This window comes from Dipteris shenzhenensis, chromosome 17 (genome assembly GCF_047967505.1).
Source record: "Dipteris shenzhenensis isolate YYH24624 ecotype China chromosome 17, Dip_SZ_1.0, whole genome shotgun sequence".
In the NCBI taxonomy this organism is placed as follows: domain Eukaryota; kingdom Viridiplantae; phylum Streptophyta; class Polypodiopsida; order Gleicheniales; family Dipteridaceae; genus Dipteris; species Dipteris shenzhenensis.
Genome location: NC_141612.1, coordinates 52,424,809 through 52,437,847, shown reverse-complemented (window position 1 = coordinate 52,437,847; position 13,039 = coordinate 52,424,809).

The window sequence follows — 13,039 nt, the reverse complement described above, 5'->3', positions numbered from 1 at the left end:
AGGACCCTTCACTTCCTTCTATCGACCATATAGGTCCATTTATATGCACATAATGCTACGATTGCCGTTCATTTGCTGAGTACATGTACTGCTAAGGTTTAAGCCATCACGAATAGTTAATTGTTGTAGCATGGGTGAATATAATTAGTCGATTACTTAGATTGATTAAATTAATTGATGTGTATTGGTTTGGTTGGCTGGTTAGTTAATTGATTCTCTCTCTCTCTCTCTCTCTCTCTCTCTCTCTCTCTCTCTCTCTCTCTCTCTCTCTAGTGATCAGAAGTGTCACCAAGCATCAGTAAGGAGTTACCAAGCACCATGCAACATCCATTAAGAAGTAAATGAGAAAAAGGAGTAACCAAACAAGAACAAGCCTTCAAGGTCATAGCCAATGCCGTGGGTGAAGAGCAACGCTAAGTCAGAATGTGAGAGGGGATGAAAGGCTCCACTAAAGAGTTGGTGAAACTAGTGCAAGAGGATATGGCATGAAGGATACCTGAGAGAGAAGTTCGGCCAATACGAATGCTTGCAAGGGCATCATAGGCAATGAAGTAGCTTGTAAGGAATCTACAAAGCAAGTAAGGCAAGGAGGAGAAGAGTAAGCCACCAGGGGGATGTGTAGCTATGAAGAGGAGTTTAGGTGCCCTTCTACGAAGAGCCAATTCAAAAAGAATGGGCAAAAGAGACATGAAGGAGATGACAAGGGCTATCAATGCACCAAGAGGAGGTTTTATAACAATTTCAAGGCATCCACACATATGCCACATATATATTCTCCTTCTCATCATGTTTGCAAGGGGGTGTATCTTGGGGAAAATGTTTTGGGCATCATTCCAAACTATGGATCAATTAGATTTGCTAGAAGATTATAGCTTATTCATAATAATGTATGCCCTCCCATGCAAACACCATCTACTAGTGATACCTCTACTTTGTGACTTTTATGAATGATTACTCTAGACTCACATGGGTATTTCCAATGGAAGAAAAGCCTAAGGTAGTAGGCTACTAACCATGGAGTTGTCTTTCAACAATTGGTGTAGAATCCTAGTCTTAGGAAAAAGCAAAGTGAAAGAAGCCATCACATTGATCAATCAACTGCAGCAAAATTTGGAACAGATTATTGAACCTTAATATAGCCATTACAATGGAAAATCACAAAATGGAATAGCCATCACAAGTAAACACAAAAAATGGAGCAGTTGGATTATAAAGTTTGCCAATACATATGAGTCGATGGGAATAGACCAAGATCCTTTGCAAGCAAGGTCATCCTCTTATAGATAATGCCTATAGTTTACACAGAGAGTCAAGACTTTTTATGCCTTTCTACAAATGAAGAAACTAATAGGGAAGTTTGAGAACAATGGGTTCAAACCAAAGAGAAGTTATGGGATCATCCTTAAATATTTGGAGAGACACTTTCCTGACAGTACAAAGAACACTCAAAGAATAATATACTGGCTATGTACATCCCTGATTTTATTCATAAGGTATTAACCTTTAGCGGGGCACCTTTAGCGGGGCACTGGTCCAACCCAATCTATGATGATGTGTGGACAACTACCCACGCTTAGATTGTGGTGTCGAGACCCATTGTGGGAATCAGGTTTGGTCACACACACACACACCCTTTTTTTTCACAGCTATGTTTGGTCCTTGGCTCAAGGTTTTTCTAAAGAAAATTATTAATTTTATTTATTGCTCCCCCCTCAATTTAGTATTTAAATCCCACTTTTCTTTGTTCTTTACACTTTGATTGTTCCCCTTTTTAAATAAAATTTTATTTAACCTCCCCTTCTTTTCTCCTTAATTACCTAACCTAACCCCCTTTTTCCCCCCTCTTTAGAACTTTAATTACACAGTTAGAAGTTTGGAGCTTTTATATCTACCCTAACTGGTCCATGGTCAAATTTATCCATATCCCTAATATTTTCATTTTTATTAACCCCTAGTTAACTAGTTCCCCCCTTGGCCCCTTTAAATATTAGTATCTAAAAAACCCCTTTTTTTAAAAAAATTCATTGATGATGTCTTTATGATTTATGATAATGAGCTTGTATGGCTCATGATTAAAACTCATTTATGTCACACACACACACACACACACACACACACACACACACACACATGCACATACACACACACACACTTAATTATGATAATAAGCTTGTATGGTTCATAAATTAAACTTATTTATGGCTCAATCTCCCCCCTCCTCCCCTTCCCCATCACTCTTATGAATTTTACATTTCCCCCCTGTCTTTGTTAGGTGACCTTTACTTATATATATTTATATTTATATTTATATATATGCTTTTAATTTTCAATAAATTTATACACCTGATCCTAACAAAAAATTCCCCCTTTAAAAAATAAAATAAAATAAATTTCCCCCTTGGACTATATTATGTCTTAATAAATGGTCTTAATGTTGGGTAATAAACCCAAAAAACGTTTTCCCCTTCTTTTTCCATGCTAATTGTTCCCCCCTTATGGACTTGTTTATGTTTAGTAGTATTATTGTTGTTGGGATAAGTTATGATTTAACCAGCCCACTACTTGACTTACCTCACATGCTCATCTAACTTTACATTTATCTAACCCACGGTGTCAAACACATTTTTTTCTAACCCCCACCCACCGCCCACGTCTTGATCATGCTTCACTTTACACACTCGTGCCCACCCATGGATCATGCCTATGCAAATGCATCAAGCTACCAAAATTTAAGATGGCCAAATTGGGAATGCCAAAGATCTACATCTACCATCTGTATAGAAATATCAAACTTGACAAAGCATCATGTAATAACCCATCTTTTATGGCCAATGTCATAATGCACTGAAGCGACAATCATGAACCATGGAATCTGTCATCAACAAAATTAACCAACTTATAATCCTAGATATGTCTTAAACTAATAAGAGATTCTTCTTAACCCTAGATTTCCATGGAACATTAGAGAGTGTAAGTGTACCACCATTCTTTATAATGGACAGCACTTTTCCAACTCCTTTCACTAGATATGAGGAGAGGTTTGCAAATGTGACTACCACCATTAAGTGCATTCCCAAGAGAGGTAAACACACTTTACTATGAAGTAATGTGATTGTTAGCACCACTGTCAAAATATCAATCATCAGTGTAGCTGATACCAAAAGGTATGTGACTTGTATAATGAAAAGAAGGATTGTAGACCATTGAGAATTCCCAATTCTTACCATATACATGAGTGTGTATGATTTGATGATTCCTTCTTCTCCCCACCAGTTATAGTAGTGTCTATCACTACTCTACCTACATCCTTCTTCTTTTCCTTCTCAATCCAATTCTTGCACTTGTGGATGTGATATTTAGGCCTCTTGCATTAATTGCACCTTCCCTTCTTATTTTTCTCACTCCCGTTCTTAGCTTCCTCACCAGAAGTACTAGTAGGAGCAAACTTTCCTCCATGGGGTTTCCCTTTTCCCTTATGGCTTGTTGTAAGATCCTAATGTATAGCCATCAAAGCACTACAATATTTCCTAGACTTCTCTTCTTGTAGGAGCACATTGACAAGCTTGGCTTCTAGCCATATAAACATATGCATAGTCATAGCCAAACTTTGATATAAACTTGGCAAGGCATTGAGCATCATGGGAACCAATCATCATGTGAATACCTCTTGGCTTCTAGCATAAATGTATGCATAGTCATAGCCAAACTTTGATATAGACTTGACAAGGCATTGAACATCATGGGAACCAATCAAGAATTTGTTAAAAAACATCCCATAGTGATTTAATTCTTAGGGTCTTTCACCTTAATCAAGAACTCATCCTCACTTTCTTCTTCTCCTCAAGTTATTTTCTTAAAGATTCATTGTGCAGTTAAGATTCATTGTCTATTTTGCATAATCATATGTGGGGAATGATATTCTATTTCAAAGATAATCCAATCAAGGCATGTGCATTGGCATCTTTACCATGCCCTCTATCTTGGTTTGTTATAGGTGGTGCGGGAAAAATAGCTGTAGCTATTCATGGATCCTCCTAATATAGGAGAGCTAGATGATCTTTGAGTATAAGTGCCACCTCCTAAAGAAGTGGTACTGCTAGTACAAGAGTAGTAGGCCTGGGTTCTCCTCCATTGACCACACTCCATACACTTTGTAGTACGACCAAAACCTGATGCATCATGTATGACCACAATGGCTTATCCTCAACTGTGAGCATACCAAAAGCATCATTGCATGCTATTGCAATAGAGATAAAATGCACAAATCCCTAAATTTCACTAAACTATTACTCAAAGGAAACTACCTACACAAAACTATGTCCCGCATGATATATGCAACTCTAATGCTATGCTAAAAAACTTTAAAATAGAATCAACTCTCTAATACCATAGTAGGAAACTGATTCATCACATTTCTTGCTCCTAGAACTTATCTTAGAGATGAATGCAAACGTGATACTCTTGAATGAAGCACAATAGATACTCCTTTATTTCAAGGGGTGATTCCTAGAATGAAAGTATCTCTTCAATCCTACACCGATTGGTATATGGATATCACAAAATGATTCAAACAAGATATAACTTCCCGATTCATTTAAAAAAAGTTACAACACTTTGTTTCTTGACTACACTTACCTATCAAAGTAGCCATCAAGAGACTTATTATAGTAGCACTTTAGTTGCATTGATGAAGGGGTGGTGTATGTTGGCTAAATCAAAGAATGAAACCATTTTATCATGGCACTACTTTAGAGATAGAATCCAAAAAAAATTGACCAAATGGTATCTCTCATTCAACATACATCATGACCAAATACACATGCAATTGAAGATTCTCGATGTAAAGAAGACACTAGAATGACACTTTCTATTAAGCTAAAATTAGGTGCATCTTGATTGGGTTTGTAGCCTTTACAAGAAGGCTCAAAGCCCTCAAAATACTCTAAACCTAACAAAAGCTTAGCTGGCATGGTGACACACTAAGAGCTTGAATACATAAACATGACTCCCATTAAGTAGGGTAGATCATTCATTGCACATGGGTGGACATCTAAAAAAGACCTTCAATCACCACAGCTACTCCTTAAAAACATAACTTTTTACTTTTGATTATCAAGCCATGTCAGACCATGTCTAGATGAACCCTTCAGTCCAATACATGCAAACTGCATTACCACATCATTTGCATGACCCATAATACTTTGTTCATAATAATCAATAAAGCTACACTACGAACCATAAAAAGTAAAGCTATCCTACCAACCATAAAAAGTGGAGGCTACTAGAGATCCATCAAAAAAATAAATTTGAGGTCCATTTATTAAAAATGGCTAGTAAAGACATATAAATATTTGTTAAGGCCTACAATTAAAATAAGCTATTATAATGCTATTAAGGGCCCATCAACAACTTATAATTACTATATGTCCTACATGTAGCTATAAGCCGCATAGTAAAAAACAATCACTAAGTTAATACAGCCCACACATTTCATTAGAGTTTGGCTCATAAAACCCTAATTTTGGTCCTATGCCCATTGATTAAAACACATAACTTCTCTGCTGATAATACAAAAAGCCACATTACCAATTATTTAAAAAAAGGCCATAATATTATCTCTAGCCATATATACCTATTGATCCATTAAGATTAAAATCAAAGTTATTACAAAGCTACTATAGGTATATAAATCCCTATTAGACTTTTAAAAACAGCTACAAAGCTCATAGGGGCTTGTGAGCAGATTGTTAAAAAAGCATATTGGCAATAACCAACTTTATGCCATGCAATGTAACCCCACCTCAAATTCTATCAAATGACAATTAGCTCCCAAGAGCTCCCCTTATCATTGGATCAATGGGGTAGGGAAGACATGAAAGGCACACACCATGCTAAGAAACCAACAAAGAAAACAAGTACTCGAAGCATTTGATCCACTTCAAACACAAATGGGGAAGGACTAACATTCATTATCTAATCCCTAGTTATCCATTGGCTTAAATCTTAGTGAATTGTTGTATCAAGCAGATCCCCATGTTGAAATATGGATGTTTACCAAGAGCAAGCCACACATCATCGATAGAGACTGCATGAAACAAGTGACTAATTCCATCTAATAAGCCCAGCAAATCCTCAATGTGTCATAATGCAAGAAGTTCGATCGAGTACTCCATTCAACCAAAAGCAAAATATCAATAGAACAAACATAGATTCAACCCTAGTCATCGAATATGGCACAAGCAAAATGGGAAATCTACTTCCATGATAAGGATGCACTAGAGAATAGGCATAGTCAAGGGAAAAGGCACCCGCAAGAGGTATTATGAGATACAACAACATAAATAATATTTATTAAGCCTACTTGGAAGAAATGAAAATGATTTGGAAAGAAAAAAATTTTCTCAATGTTTTAATACGTGTTAGAGAATGTCATCGAGTGTACTGTGTGGTAGTGAATGCTCCAACCAATATATGGAGTTCATTCCACATTACCTTTTGGTGATAGTGTTGGTCCAAATGTGGTCTAAGATTGAGACCCATGGATTGCTTTTGGTGTGTCAATCAATTGTTTCATAACGTGCATCAATGTGAGCTCAAGGAGACGTGTGGCACTTATGCTACTTGTGTCAATGTCAATGTTAAAGTTGCCAAAGATGTTGTTGGGGTTTAGGTCAAGAGCATTTGATGGATCTTTTGGAGGAAAATGTTGGTTCTTGACTTTATGGATTTTTAAACATTTAAAAGTTCCACAAGCAATATTTTTTGGGATTGGAATATGGTGAGCAAGCATTTGATGCCTTCTTGGAAGGACTATGAACACTTTTTGTAATATGTTACAATTACTAGCCCTTTTGTTCTACAAATGCAATGAAATTCTGAAAGAGGTTTGGGATGTGTTAGTGGCATGTGAATTTCTTTTAGACAAAGGAGTATTGTCACTAAAATACTTTTACTTGAAAGTATTTCCAACTCATGCTCATAAAATGATACTATATTGATGAATGGAATGGTTGGGGTACTATTTTTTCAAGTGAAGTCGCTTTGTTGTAATGGCCAAGCACATAATGACTTAAGTCATTCACTTTTTTTGGAGCTCTATTAGGTCCACCTCAATGTGCTTGTTTTTGAGTTGGTGCAAGAGGAAGACTTTTGATGGATCACACACTTAGGTAAGAATAGTGTAGACAAGGCCGTGTGCTTTAATGTTTGATGGATAAAAGGCTATTGAGTCCATTGAAAGGCCTTGCACACATTGAATGGTTTCGGATGCAGTTGGTTGGCTAGTGAACTATGTGCGTCGTATCATATTAAGATGGTTTCTTCCAATCTAGAACTCATGTTTTGTTTATTGAGGTGGAGTCCATGTACTTGGAGAATTATTTGAAAACAAGTATGTTTTGTTATCTTGGTTTTTGGTTTGTATGGCATGAAATTTAATCCAAATGATGGATGGTTGTGTCTTTCTTTTGGCATTCCCTAAAAATTCCATCCTCATCCTTTATTGAGGCCATCGTTGATGTCTAGATTTCCTAAGCAAATTTCTAAGGTCATGCTAGGTTTGAAGCTAAGTTTTGGATGGAAGGCACCTAAGGCTTTAGGGTTATCAGGGGTTTTGGTTGTTTTGTTACAAGTTCTATGCATTATGTCAATTGCTAAAAAGATGTGAGGAGAAGTATCAAGAATGTTTAAAATGTCATGATAATGCTTGTCCTTTACAACGTTCATGTAGAAAAGGTGTGCCACATTTTGGTTTTATAAGGGGATATTAACATATAGCTCATCCAAGCCAATGAAGTCACTGCTTGTGTGCTCACCTCTGTGGTATCTTGTTCAAGATGTCCAAGAAAAACATATTTTTCTAACATATTGGTTGTTTGAGCTCATAGTAGTACACATGGTTTCTCCAAAGAGAAGATAAGATTGCTAGTGTTGTGGGATGTTCCAAGAATATCCTAGAGTCCTGGGTTGGGCTAACTTGACATAAGTCACCACTTAGAAGAGTGAAATTATTCATGATGGCTTGGCGATATAAACTTCTGCAAGCAATCAAACCACCAAGTGAGTCTACTTTTTGATAGCTTTGTCATCACTTTTTGATAGCTGCTTGAGGCAATGATGAGTCTCCCACCCAAGCTTTAAGACCATTTGAGATTGCTTTGAGACTGTTTAAGACTGCTTTGAGAATCATGATGAACTATTTTCAAACTACTTCCAGACTTGTTGGAGCCATGATGAACCTCTTTGAGAGTGCTTTTTGATTGGTCCTAGCCATGATGAACTGCTTTAAGAGTGCTTTCAAAAACGTTATGATTGATTGGAGCCATGATGAACTGCTTTGAGAGTGCTTTTAGACTGCTTTTTAACATATTGGATCCATGATGAAACTTATGAGTTCAGCCACAAACAAACATATGGGTGCTGGGAGGATGGACTAGTATGAAAGTTGGACATGGCAGCAACCAATGGTGGGTGTACAGAGGCAACCTTGGTTCTTGTAAAAGCGGGTGTCACATTCATTTTGGCCAAAACTGTCATATGTCTTTTTGCATGGTCCCTGCAACTAATAGGCCTCAAGTAGTAGATAGGAAGAGAAGATCCCTTTACATACAATTGTCTTTTTATCCATATAGGATTTGCAAGCAAAAATACCACCAAGTAAATGCTGCTCTTTGATTTCTTTGTGATTAGTTGGAGCCTTTAGAAGTCCCCCAAGAAAATATACAACCAACATGAGCTGCTTTTGGACTACTTTGAGACTACTTTATTGTTACTTGGGGCCATGATAGGTGAGTATATTATGGTATTATTATGTAATAAGAACAGTACAATGCATGTGACTATTATTTTGAAAGCAAAGAACTACCATTCTGTGTTACTACTTCTAAGAGCTTCCTTGTTCTCTACACTGCCATAACTCGAGCTCTTCTAATGACTCAAGGAAACCTTTCTAGAGATCAAAATCTAGCAACACTTGTTTGAGTGCTTGAAGCCCTATTTCATCCAAAAACTGAAGGATAGGTACACATGTTGTTGTTTTACCACGTGTAGATGACTTTTCTCAAGGATGCAGTTGATCAGCTAAGGACCTAGAGTTTTGATCTCATGGAGCATCCTACAGCTATGATTGTCAAGCATGTGGAAATAGCAAAGGAGATGGTGGTTTCAAGCTTTTCAACATGCTTACAAGGGTGTTAATGCTCTTTAGGATTCCATGTTGTGCCCCACACCTATTGGAGCCACATTCCAGCATTGTCGATGTCTTTTGGGTGAGTGGGCAAAATGTGGTCCAAAGAAAATGCCATATTATCCGTGCAAGATGAATTTTGTTTCTAAAAAAGTGATGGTGAAGATCTTCTAAAATGTAGGCACTTGCACCACTGTGCAAGAGAAAGACCTTGTGGGGAAGGAGATGCATTGTCATGATCTTGAACAGTTACTAAAGACTCACCTCACAACATTCATCAAACACAATTACACTTGCAGGTGGTAAGTTGAATAGTGCAAAGAGTGTGTGTTGAGGTTTCATGAAGATGTGGTAGTTTTAGTGGTGGAATTTGTAGAAAACTACTCTTTCAAGGAATCTTTCAAGGACCAAAATAAGATTCAGTCCATGCATTAGCACTCTAGCTAGGTTAAAATTTTGTGCACATAATCGGAATTGGGGTGAAGAAGAAATTTCACTCGTTTATTTCAAATGATAAGGTACACAACACCCTCATACATTCCTATTTCATTTCTTTGGATCTGGGCATGGCAAGGGTGAGCATGATGGAGCTGTGGTTATTGTGAAGAGAGCATGGACACATGGAGATATAAATCAAAATGGAACCACCTTAAAATTTTCAATAGATGCTATAAATTTCTTGAGAACTACCATGTCTCATGGGGCTCAAGCTAGCTATGCATCTCAAGACAGAAATGTAGCATGAGTGTTTTGGGAGGTTAAGGAAGGATATGTTGATACAAATAAAATAGTGGTATTGTCAACCTGTTTGGAAGACACAATCCATGCACCATGTCAAAGGAAGAGGATAGTAAGAAAATAGCAATGAAAATGTTGTCATGCTACTAAAATGCTTGTATCCAACAGTCTTGAAGAAACTACACCAATAAAAAGCATGTGTCCAACTAGGAATGCCACATCATTGTTCTTATTATATAGATTATTTGAATAGTGATGAGGAGCTCATTGATGAGCCTATATATGCAAGGCATCATGATGCATTTAGTGATCTCATTGCATGGGGGACAACTTCGCACTGAATGCAGAGGTAGATCATGAAGAGGGTGTAAACCTCTACATTTTGAAGTGTACCAAAGCTAAAGAGTTCAGGCAAAAGGCTATGGAGAATGGTTGGGAAAAAATAATTGTAGAAAGCTCCTATGTTGTAAAAAGTTTCTTTTATGGCCGTCAAGGTGACCCGCTGCTATAAGCGATGTTCAATTTCCCATCTTGTAAGGTCTATCAAGTTTCCGCTGGAATCCATTAAGGGAGAGAGAAACTTGTACTTGCTTTTACTTAAAGTGCACAAGGAAATCTATGATAGTATGCCTTGTAATCTTTGATAAATCTATGTCCCTACCTTGCTTTCATTTTCTAGCAATGTTTATTTGTTGCCATGTGACAAGGGTGTTGTCTAGTCTATGTGCCACTATAGTATATACGAGTTGCATCACCCGTCTACGACGGGCTAGACACCCGCTCTGCTAGGTCTCAAGGTAGGATCTTAAAATGTCAATTTTAAAAAAATTCAAGTTTCACGTAACCCAATTTACTCAACAAATGCAATTCAATTTATATTAGGGGAGCGAGAGAGAGAGAGAGAGAGAGAGAGAGAGTGAAGCTCTCTCTCTCTCTCTCTCTCTCTCTCTCTCTCTCTCTCTCTCTCTCTATATATATATATATATATATATATATATATATATGTATGTATGTATGTATGTATGTATGTATGTATGTATGTATGTATGTATGTATGTATGTATGTATAGAGAGAGAGAGAGAGAGAGAGAGAGTGAAGCTCCTTTTGGCACATGCATTCATTAGTTCTTAAATTGCTAATCAATTCACTTTCATACTTGGATTGGCTTTTCAAATTTTGGCTAAGTCTTAACCCATGGCTTTGAGACCTTCCATCTCCTCCTTTAATTCCATTGACCTTCCATCTCCTCCTTCCTTCCAAAGTTGAACTTCCATCTCCTCTATTCCATTGACATTCTATCTCCTCCTTCCTCCCAAAGCTTCTTCTTGTCTTTCCACCTCCTCCCCACTCAAAGCCTGCCTCTTGTCTTTCCACCTCCTCCCCTCTCCAAGCCTCCATCCAATTTGTGACATGTGGCAGGCTCTTCTCCTCCAAGCTGCCACGTGTCCTCATTTTTTTCCCTCGTGTCCGTGATTAATAGGTTAAAGATAGTGTTTGTGGATATGCAGTCAAATAACAATCATAGAGCAGTCACATGAATGTCACAAAGCACTACCAAGTAGTCTCATGATATTCACAAAGCACCATCAGATCGTCTCATAATAGTGAAAACTATGTGATTGCTTTTTTAACTACCTAGTGACTACTTTGCAACTATAATGAGACTGCTTGGTAGTGCTTTGAGGACTACTGTATCACTACTTAATAGTGTTTGTAACCACCAAATAGTTTCATAGCATTGAAAGCTAAGTGAGTGCCTTGTAATTGCTTTGTGACTATTATGAGACTGCTTGGTGGTGCTTTGTGATTATTATAATATTACTTGGTAGTGCTTTGAGACTACTATGTAGTGCTTTAAGACTATTGTGTGAGTGCTTTGAGACTATTATATGACTGCTTCATAGTGCTTTGTGACTATCAAACAATCTCATAACAATGAGAGCTATGTGAGTGCTTTGTGACTACTCTATGAGTGCTTTGTTAGTGGTTTTTGACTAATATGAGATTGCTTGTGGTGCTTTGTGACTATTATGAGACTACATGGTACCAACATAGTGTCTAAGTGGGTATGGGCATTCTCAAATATTAAAATCAATCTTAGGTCAATTTGATGCTTGCAATGTTTGTGATGTATGGGGCATTCTAAGAGAATTAAAATCGACCTTAGGTCGATTTTGACACTCAGATAGTCTTTCAGTGGGAATGATTGTTGTAGTGCTATCTGAGAGTAAGAGTGTGTGGAATGTGGGTGTTCTCATAATTCAAATTGACCTAAGGTCAATTTGATGCTCATAATCTTTATAATGTATGGGAATTTCAAAAGAAATTTGAAATTAATACATGGGTCAATTTTGATGCTCACAATCTTTGTGGCATATTGGTGGTGTATGGGTATTTTGAAAGAATTGAAATCAATTTGATACCCACATAGTGTTTGAGTGGGCATGAGTGTTGTGGTTACATGCATTCTGAAAGAATTGCGATAGATCTTAGGTCGATTTTGGCACTTACATAGTCTTTCAGTGGGCATGATTATTGTAGTGCTATCTAAGAGCAAGAGTGTAAGGAATGTGGGTCTTCTCATAATCTAAATCGATTTGATGCTCACAATCTTTGTGACTTATTGGGTTGAATTGATATCCACATAGTGGCTGAGTGCACATGAGTGTTGTAGTTATGGGCATTCTCAAAGAATTGAATTCAACCTTAGGTCAATTGGATGCTTGAATGTTTGTGGCATTCTAAGAGAATTGAAATCGACCTTAGGTCGATTTTGACACCTACATATGAATGTTGAAGTGCTATCTAAGAGAAGTGTGTAATGGACCTAAGGTTAATTTGATGCTCAGAATCTTTGTGCTGTATGGGTTGTGGGTGTTTCAAAAGAATTAAAATCGATCTTGGTCAACGAGACCGTCCTCGTAGTCGGGATCGTCATCATCATCTGCATCAGAGAGGGAATGCTCAGAGGTAGAGAGGTCATCGTCGAAGAAGGAAGGAGCTTGGCTATGGCTATCGGAGGAGGCGGCGTGGACGCAAGACAATACAGTGGAAGATGGAAGAGTTTGCTTAGAGCCTCTTTCTCTCAGTGGAAGCAAACAGAAAGAGAGAGAGAG